Source organism: Orcinus orca, chromosome X (genome assembly GCF_937001465.1).
Source record: "Orcinus orca chromosome X, mOrcOrc1.1, whole genome shotgun sequence".
In the NCBI taxonomy this organism is placed as follows: domain Eukaryota; kingdom Metazoa; phylum Chordata; class Mammalia; order Artiodactyla; family Delphinidae; genus Orcinus; species Orcinus orca.
The window spans coordinates 42,776,380-42,787,042 of record NC_064580.1 but is presented as its reverse complement, the minus strand read 5'-3'; the positions used below and the strand labels follow the sequence as shown (position 1 = coordinate 42,787,042).

Here is a 10,663-nt window from a genome sequence, read left to right as displayed (position 1 = left end):
AGCATTCCACCTGCGGGCCAAAGCCCACCAAACTTGCAGGAGACACTGCGCAGGGCTGTTCTTGTCGCAGCAGCCTGAATAAAGTCACCATTCCCTTGACATTTGAGTCTCGGAGAATTTTTGCATGTTCGACACTGGACTTCTAAATAATTCTTGGATCAAAGGGGGGAAAATTACAAATTAGCACTTGAAACTGAACACTAATGAAAATGCAACAAATCAAAACTTGGATCTTTGGAAAAGAAGTTTAAACTTCATGCTTCTATAAGGAAACTGGGAAGGCTGATTACTCGAGTTTTTAAAAAATTGGATGACGTGCCCCACCACTGATGTCACAAGCCCCCCCCCCAACACCCAGCTCAATGGCTCCCTGCACAGATGCTTGGTTTCTGGCGCTCAATCACCTCAGCTCCCTGCGCCCAGAGTGGTTAAACTCTCGCTGCGGACGACTTCCGCTTCCTGGCCTAAATCTGACACGTACTATTCCCCCCGTGGCAACTACCCAGGGTCGGTGACAGCCAGAGCCGGGCGATGCCCCCAGCCGACGGGTGGACAGAGGCGCCGTCAGGTGGGCACGTAGCGGCGCCCCGGGCCCTGCCGCCGCGAGCCGCCTGCGCCGATCGGGGGCCGTTCCGCACCCCGAGAAGTGGAGCGGCGGCTGGGGCGGGGGCCGGTCAGTGTCTGGGCCGGTGCCTTGGAGGTGTCTTTCTAGCTAGGAGCGGGGAGAGGGGCAAGGGGGGTTGCAACGCGCGAAGATGCCGCGACTCCCCGGGGATACGGCCTGAGGGCGGGGCCCCGAGCACAGAGAAGGGAAGGCGCCAGGCCCGCGCCTCGGGGTAATGGTGGAGCATGAGGCGCAGGAGGGAGGAGTCCGGGATCTGCAGCCGGATCTGCTGGGCCTGATCGGCTCCCGGGAAGCCCCACCGGGGAAGGTCTGGCGGGGGCCCGCTGGCTCCGGCGCAGCAGAAATGCCCACCCTCCCAAGATGGCGACTCCCGGAGAGACACTCCCAAGGGGACAGCCATGTTAGTGGCCTGACAAAGTCACTAAAGAAAATCGGCAAGCCCGCCTCTCCTCCGACACACACAGACACGCACACGCACTGACACCTCGTGAGTGCACCCAGTGTAATTGGGGGCTAACGGCCGCTTCCGCGCCGACACTAAGCATGTGCGGTGCGAAGTCCAGAAACGTGGGAGTCCCGCAGAGGCAATTTCAATACTTCTGGCTCCGGGACTGAGTTTAGCAGAGGCGGCGATTTAGGGCCAGTAAAACGTTGACATAATTATGGGGGTGTTACGACATGGCTTTCGGGCTCAGTGATGGTACTCTGTGGGGTGAGTGATGGGGCTTCTCTGGAGTCACTTATGAGGAGGTGTGTAGTGATAGGGGTTTGTGGGTGAATGGTAGGGGCAGTAGGGAAAGTAATAGGTAGTCTGTGGGGTGAGTATTGGGGGGTCTGTGGGGTCACAGTGATGCAGGGTCTATAGGGTGAGCAGGGGGTATCGGTGAGGTGAGCGATGAGGAGTCTGTGGGGTGAGTGATGAAGATCCCCGGAGGCCACTGATGGGGTATGTGGAGTAAGTGACTGGGTCTGTGGGATAAGCGATGGAGGTTTGTGGGGTGAGTGGTCAGGCGTAAGTGCAGTAAGGAATGGGGACTGTGGTGTGAGTGATACAGTCTCGGAGGTGTGATGTGTGCTCTTTGGGGTTAGTGCTGGAGTTCCTGAGGGGCGAATGATGGGGGTTCTGTGGGGTGTCATAGGGGGTTAGTGGGGTAAATGATGGAGGGGTCTGTGAGATGAATGATGGGAGTTCAGTGAGGTAAGTGATGAGGGTCTTTGAGGAGAGCTATGGGTGGTCTGTGGAATGAATGATGGAGAGCCTGTGGAGTGAGTAATGGAGAGTGAATGAGTGAGTGAGATGGAGAATTTTTGAGGTGAGTGATGAGGGCCGCGGGATGAGTGTTGCAGGGTCTATGAGGTATATGATGGGGTTTATTGGGTGGATGGTCAAGGTTTCTGTGGTGTGAGTGATGGAGCTCTGTGGGTGGTCTTAGGATTGAGATGGGATTGTTTCAAAAACCTACCTTTGACCTTCTTGGTCCTCCTGTATCTTTGTTTTCTGTATCATTAGTTTCTGCCCTTGATTTCATTATTTCTTTTCTTTGGGTTTTTTCTTTTATTCTTATTTTTAAATTCCTAAATTGAATGCTTATCTCATTAATATTCAATCATTTTCTTTTACAGTATAAGCATTAAGTTCATGAATTTTTCTCTAAGAACACTTTAGCTCCATGTCACAAGTGTTGATATGTAACATTTCCACCACAGTTTATTAATAATATTTTCTAATTTTTGTTGTGGTTTTCTCTCTGATCCCTTAGTTATTTAGATATGAGATTTTCATTTCCCAAAAAGTTGTAATTTTTGTTATTGATTTCTAAATTATAGCCAGAGACTGTCATCTGAGTGATTATTAGGTGCAGGAATGGATGTTCCTTGAAGTGGATGGTATGTACTGAAATTTAAGTCCAAAACTTTTGTAAAATTGCAACTCCCACCAGCAACATATAAAAGGGCTCATTCCAAAATCATCTCCCACACTGAATGTTGCTGCACTTTTTAATTTCTGCCATTCTGAGGGCCAAACACAACAGTATGTAGCTTACCTTGATGTGCATTTTCCTGACACCTGGTGGCTGAATATCTTCTCATATTTATTGGCCTTTGAAATGCATTTTTAAAAATTTTCATATCCTTTGGTCTTTATTTTTTCCTTTATGTAGTTTGTCTTACTAATTTGTGGATATTAACCTTCTGTCATTTATTGTAATTTTTTCCCTTTATCTCTCTTTATATCTTGATTTTTGAAAGGTGTATTCACATATAATTAGAAAAAATAATTATCTGATTAGGTAATTTTTCCTTAACAAGTTCTGAATATCGTGTTTTGCCTAGTGGGTTCTCGCTGTTTTGTGCTTAAATAAATACATGTTTTAAATTTAAATTTTTATTGTTTTAAAGTTAAATTGTAATCCAACTGGAAAATTCTGGTGTGTGGTGTGAGACGAGATCAAAGTTTCTACTTTCCATTTGGATAGAAAATTTGCCTGCACCAATCATTAAATAAATAGCCTTTTCTAACTCAGTTAAATGCCACTTTTGTCACATAAATTCCCAAATGTATATCATTCTATTTCTGAACTCTGTTTTTTCTTCTGATATATGTATCTACTCCCTTTCAAAAAATTGTTTTGACTTTAGAAATACTTTTAATATTGAATAGTGCTAATCCCCTCACTGTTCCTTTTTTTTTTTGGTTGTTTTCTTTAATCTTTTTTAGCATTTATTCTTCCACATGAATGTTAAAAACATTTTATTTCACTTCAAAAGCAACCATTAAAACTATATTTTATAATTTTCTTCTTATAGATTCAGAACCTTTTTTGAAAAGTTCATTCTTAAATATTTTAAATTTGATATCATCACAGTGAATAGCACATTTCTCTATTTCCATAGAAAAATTATATAAATTAAAAATTTTTTATTTCTTTTTTGCATATTATTTCTTATCCAATCCAGTTATCACATTCTCATGTGAATTCTAGTTGCCTTTTATGGTCTCTTAGTTTTCCTAGATATAACATCATGTCACATCCAATTAACAATGATACTCTCTCTTCCTTTCAAATATTTATTCTGATTACTTCATCTTCTCCTATTGCATTAGCTAGAGCTTTCAGAACAATGTTGAATGATACTTGATGGAGGGTATCCCTATCTTGTTGCTAATTTGAAAGTGAAGGGTATTCATTCATTCATTCAACAAACATTTGTTGAATACCTTCACCTTTCCAGATACTGGGTTTGAAATCCTGCATGGCCACTTACTAGCTACATGATCTTTTTTTTTTTCCTAACAGCTTTATTGATATAATTCACCTACCATAAACTTCACCATTTAAAGCTTACAATTCAATGGTTGTTAGTATATTCAAGGAGTTGTGCAAACCACTGTCATAATGCAATTTTAGAACATTTCATCACCCCAAAAGGAAACATTGTACTCATTCTTCATTCCCACCCCATACCTCCAGCTGCAGACAGCCACTAATTTACTTTGTTTCTATAAATTTGCCTATTCTAGACCTTTCATACACATGGAATCAAACAATATATGATCTTTGGTGACTATCTTCTTTCACTTAGCATGTTTTTAAGATTCATCCGTGCTATAGCTTGTATCAGTGCTTCATTCTTTATTACTGAATAATATTCCTTTGTATGGATATACCACAGTTTGTTTATTCATTCATCAACTGATGGACATTTGGGTTGTTTTCACTTTTTGGCTACTATGAATAATGTTGATGTGAACATTTGTGTACAAGTTTTTGTGCGGACGTATGTTTTCATTTCTCTCAGAAGTGGAATTGCTAGATCATATGGTACCTTTGAAGAACTGCCAAACTGTTTTTGGCATTTTACATCCCACAGCAATATATGAAGATTCCAATGTGTCATATCCTCATCAACACTTAACAAGTCTTTTTTTTTTATTCTAGCCATCTTAGTGGGTGTGAAGTGGTATCTCATTGTGGTTTTGATTTCTATTTCCCTAATGAATGTTGAGCAACTTTTCATGTTTGCAATGGACTAAATGTTTATGCGCCCCTCCCATTCTATGTTGAAATCCTAAACCGTGGTGTGATGGTATAAGGAGGTGAGGCCTTTGGGAGGTGATTAGGTCATGAGGGTAGAGCCCTCATGAATGGGATTAGTACCCTTATAAAAGAGACCTCAGAGAGCCCCCTTCCACCTTTTGCCATGTGAGGACACAACAAGAAGATAGCCATCTATGAATCGGGAGGCAGGTTCTCACCAGACACCCAATCTGCTGACGTGTGAGCTTGGATTTCCCAGCCTCCAGAACTGTAAGAAATAAATGTTTGCTGTTTAAGCCACCCAGTTTATCGTAGTTCATTACAGCAGCCTGAACACACTAAGACAATATGTTTAATTGACCATTTGTATGTCTTCTCTGGAGAAATATCGGTTCAAATTATTTGCCTATTTTTTAATTAGATTATTTGTCTTTGTATCATTGAGTTGTAAGCATCCTTTATATATTCTGGATACAAGCCCCTGGTCAGATATGTGATTTGCATATATTTTCTCCCATTTTATGGGTGTCTTTTCACTTTCTTGGTGGTGACCTTGTAGCACAAAAGTTTTTAATTTTTATGAAGTCTAATTTATCTATTTTTGTTATTGTTGCTGTGCTTGTTTTTAAACATCTTTATTGGAGTATAATTGCTTTACATTATTGTGTTAGTTTCTGCTGTATAACAAAGTGAATCAGCTATACATATACATATATCCCCATATCCCCTCCCTCTTGCGTCTGCCTCCCACCCTCCCTATCCCACACCTCTAGGTGGACACAAAGCACCGAGCTGGTCTCCCTATGCTATTTGGCTGCTCCCCATTAGCTATCGATTTTACATTTGGTAGTGTATATATGTCCATGCCACTCTCTCACTTCGTCCCAGTTGCTTGTGCTTTTGATGTCATAGATGTTTCTTTCCCCATTGAATTGTATTGAAACCCTTATCTAAAATCAACTGACCATGAGTGTAAAGGCTTATTTATGAATTCTCAATTCTATTTCATTCATCTATATGCCTCCTTTATGCCAGTACCATGCTGTGTTGATTTATATAGCTTTGTAGCAAGTTTTGAAATAGAGAAATGTGTGTCCTCCAACTATGTTCTTATTCAGTGTTTTGGCTATTCAGGTTCCTTGCATTTCTATCTGAATTTTAGGATGAGCTCATTACCCTCTTCCAAAATGCCCCTGGGATTTTGATAGGGATTGTGTTGAACCTGTACAACATTTAGGGGAATATTGCCATTTTAATGATATTAAGTCTTTTTATCTGGGCATTTTTTTTTAGCATAATGTTTTCTGGTGATTTTGGGGGTAGTAGTTGTAATATTTACACAGTTCTTTAATGTTCTTATTTTAATTTGTATTTTTATTAGGAATAGCTCCTGAATTGTGTCAGATGCTTTTTGATATTAACAGCCTTATGGTATTATTCTCTTTAATTGGTTGTTGTAATGAATTACATTGATGTGTAATGTGGCCGCATCTTTGCCTTCCTGGAAGAATTCTGTTTGGTCAAGGGGAATTTTTCTTATAAGATACATTTGGGGACTTCCCTGGCAGTCCAGTGGTTAAGACTTCGCCTTCCAATGCAGGAGGTGCGGGTTCGATCCCTGGTCAGGGAGCTAAGATCCCAAATGCCTTGTGGCCAAAAAACCAAAAACAAAACAGAAGCAATATAGTAACAAATTCAATAAAGACTTAAAACATGGTCCACATCAAAAAAAAAATCTTTAAAAAAAAAAGATACATTTGGATTTGAATTAGTAATATTTTATTTAAAATTTTTGCCACTATAAGAAAACTGCTTATAGTTTTCTTTTCTTTTTTCTTTTTTTGTACTATATTTAACATGTGTTGGTATTAAGGTTATGGCAGTTTTTAAAAGGAATTCAGGAGATTTCTATCTCTTTATATGTTAAAATGGCATAGAAATTATCTCCTTTTTAAAGTTCAGCTATAAACACACTTAGAACTGGTGTCTTTTAAAATGGTAAATTTTAATTATTTTTTTTTCTCTGATTACTGGTCTTTACTGATTTCTTCTTTTGGGGGGTTTAATTTTGGTGGTTTATGGTTTTTTGTTTTGTTTTGTTTTGTTTTGTTTTTCGGTACGCGGGCTTCTCACTGTTGTGGCCTCTCCCGTTGCGGAGGACAGGCTCCGGGGCTCCGGACACGCAGGCTCAGCGGCCATGGCTCACAGGCCCAGACGCTCTGCGGCATGTGGGATCTTCCCAGACTGGCGCACGAACCCGTGTCCCCTGCATCGGCAGGTGGACTCTCAACCACTGCACCACCAGTAAAGCCCTTGGTGGTTTATGTTTGCTAGCGATTTTATATTTTCATAGAACTGCACATAATGCTTAAATTATTCTGGTCACTTCCACATCTGTGGTAGTAGTTCCTTTTTCTTTCCTAAAATTGTGTGAGTATATGTGTGATATGTGAGTGTGTGTGTGTGTGTGTGTACATGTATATTTCCTTCTCTTTTACCTTTATCAGGTGTCTCATGAATATTTTATTTTCTTTTTCTAATTTCTTAAGTTTAGCACTTAATTCATTTATCTTTGGCTTTTCTTTTTAAATATTAAAAACATTTTAGGCTAAAATGTCCCTTAAATATAACTTTAGCCATGTCTCAAAATGAGGTATGAAGTTTATAATTTTATTATTGAATTTATCTTCAATTCTGCCATGTTTGTCTGTTTGTTTAATTATTTATTGGCTGCACCATGTGGCATGTGAGATCTTAGTTCACTGACCAGCGATTGAACCTGCACCCCCTGAAATGGAAACGCGGAGTCTTAACCACTGGACCACCAGGGAAGTCCCAATCCTGCCATGTTTAGAGAATATTTCTTTTTCCCCCAGCTTTATTGAGACATACTTGACATATAACATTGTATAAGTTTAAGGTGTACAGTGTGTTGATTTGATACATTTGTATATTGCAAAATGATTATCACCATAGTGTTAGCTAACACTTCCATCATGTCACATAATTACCACTTTGTGTGTGTGTGTGTGATAAGAACATTTAAGATCTACTTCCTAGACAATATTCGAGTATATGATACAGTATCATTAGCAATAATCACCATGTTGTACCTTAGATTTTCAGAACTTGTTTATCTTATAACTGGAAGTTTGTACCCTTTGACCAACATCTTCCCATTTCCCCCACCCCCCGGCCCCTAGTAACCATCACTCTACTTAGAGAATATTTCTTTCTTTCTTTTTTTTAATTGAAATATAGTTGATTTACAATGTTGTATTAGTTTCAGGTGTACAGCAAAGTGATTCAGTTATATATATTTTTTTTCAGATTATTTTCCATTATAGGTTATTACAGGATATTGTATATAGTTCCCTGTGCTATACAGTAAATTCTTATAATCTATTTTATGTGTAGTAGTTTGTATCTGTAGAGACTATTTCTTAACTGCAAACTAGTTTTGGTCATTTGGTTATCTTTTTATTCTATATTTCTTTTTTATTGAAATATAATTGTCGTATAACATTGTATAAGTTTAAGGTATACAGTGTTTTGATTTGATATGTTTATAAATTTATAAATTACGACATGATTACCACAGTAGCTTTAGCTAACACCTCCATCCTGTCACATAATTATCATTTCTTTTCTGTGGTGAGGATGTTTAAGACATAGTCTCTTAGCAATTTTGATTCTATATTTCTGATTTTTGTAGTATTGTTGGTAATATAGCCTGCCAAAACTCTAATTTTTAAGAAATATCAATATTTTTTTCTTTGAGTGCAAGTTACACAATTTTTTGTTTTTTGGTACGCTGGCCTCTCACTGTTGTGGCCTCTCCCATTGCGGAGCACAGGCTCCGGATGCGCAGGCTCAGCGGCCATGGTTCATGGGCCCAGCCACTCCACGGCATGTGGGATCTTCCCAGACCAGGGCATGAACCCGTGTCCCCTGCATCAGCAGGCAGACTCTCAACCACTGCGCCACCAGGGAAGCCCCAAGTTACACAATTTAAAGTTTTTTTAACTGTGCCATGAGTCTAAAAGAAGAGTATATTAATTGGACAGAATTAAATCTAGCACTGATTATATTTTTCAAATCCTCTTTACTTCTTTTTTTGGTCTACTTGACCCATTATATTATAATAAAATTTCCCAGCGTGATTGTGATATTTAAAAACTCTTTATTATGAAATAATTATAGTTCATACGAAGTTGCAAATATAAGACAGAGAAATCCCATGTACCCTTTACCCAGTTCCCCCCAATAGTTACATCTTATAAAATCATAATGCAGTATAAAAATTTAACATTGGTACAATGTGTGTGCCTAATTCCTTGTCATTTTGCCATGTGTGTAGATTCGTGTAACGACCACCACAATCAATATACAGAGCTATTACCCTTTTTGTACTTTTCACCCCCACCATCATCCCTAACCTTTGGCCACCAATAATCTGTTTTCCATCTCTATAATTTTGTTATTTTGAGAATGTTACATAAATGGAACCATACAGTACGTGGCCTTTGAGATTGTTTTTTTTTTTCACTCAGCATAATGTCCTTGAAAACCATCCTTACAACTATCGTTGTAACAATAGTTCATTTCTTTTTATTTCTGAGTAGTATTCCATATTATAGATGTACTACAGTTTGTTTAACTATTCATCTACTGGGGGACATTTTGGTTGTCCCCAGTTTGGGGCTATTACAAATAAAATTGCTATGAACAATTGTACAGATTTTTGTGTACATGTAAGATTTCATTTCTCTAGAATGAATGCCCAGAAGTGCAATTGCTGGGTCACTTTTTTAAAGAAACTGCCTAACTGTTTTCCAGAGTGTCTGTACCACTTTACATTCCCACTGACAACATATGAGAGATCGTTTTTCTGCATTTTCTCCAGAATTTGGTATTGTTGCTATTTAAAACATTTTTAGCTGTTTTAATAGGTGTGCAGTGATTATATCATCATTGTCTTAATTTGCATTTTCTTAATGGCTAATGACATTGAACATCTTTTTAAAATTTTTTTTATTTTTGTACACTTTTAAAAGTTTACTTTCCACTTACAGTTATTACAAAATATTGGCTATATTCCCCGTGTTGTACAATACACCTTTGAGCCTATCTTACACCCAATAGTTTGTACCTCCCACTCTCAGACCCCTATATTGCCCCTCTTCCCCACACTGGTAACCACTAGTTTGTTCTCTATATCTGTGAGTCCACTGCTTTTTTGTTTTATTCACTAGTTCGTTGTATTTTTTAGATTCCACATATAAGCAATATCATACAGTATTTATCTTTCTCTGTCTGACTTATTCCACTTAGCATAATGCCCTCCAAGTTCATCCATGTTGCTGCAATGGCAAAATTTCATTATTTTTTATGGCTGAGTAGTATTCCATTGTGTGTGTATATATAGATAGATATAGATAGATAGATAGATCTTTATCTATTCATCTGTTGATGGACACAGGTGGTTTCCATGTTTTGGCTATTGTGAATAGTGCTGCTATGAACATTGGGGTTTATGTATCTTTTTGAATTAGTGTTTTTGTTTTTTTCAGATATATATCCAGGAGTGGAATTGCTGGGTCATATGGTAGTTCTATTTTTAGTTTTCTGAGAAACCTCCATACCATTTTCCACAGTGGCTACACCAGTTTACATTCCTACCAACAGTGTACAAGGGTTCCTTTTTCTCCACAAGCTTGCCAACATTTGTTATTTGTAGACTTTTTGATAATAGCTCTTCTGACAGGTGTGAGGTAATATCTCATTGTGGTTTTGATTTGCATTTCCCTGATGATTAGTGATGTTGAGCATCTTTTCATGTGCCTGTTGGCCATCTGCATTTCTTCTTTGGAAAAATGTCTATTCAGTTCTTCTGCTCACTTTTTAATTGTTTTTTTTTTTTTTTTTTTGCGGTACGCAGGCCTCTCACTGTTGTGGCCTCTCCCGTTGCGGAGCACAGGCTACGGGCGCGCAGGCT

The 10,663-nt window shown here is 38.8% G+C and overlaps 1 protein-coding gene across 1 annotated transcript in view; it reads left to right on the top strand.

Moving 5' to 3' along the window:
* Positions 1 to 359: 359 nt before the first annotated feature.
* Positions 360 to 10,663, top strand: part of ZNF41 (zinc finger protein 41) — a 56,658-nt gene continuing 46,354 nt past the window's right edge. The window contains exon 1 of the mRNA XM_033409634.2: positions 360 to 568. The gene's annotated coding sequence lies outside the window, so the exon portion shown is untranslated. The remainder of the gene's footprint in view (positions 569 to 10,663) is intronic.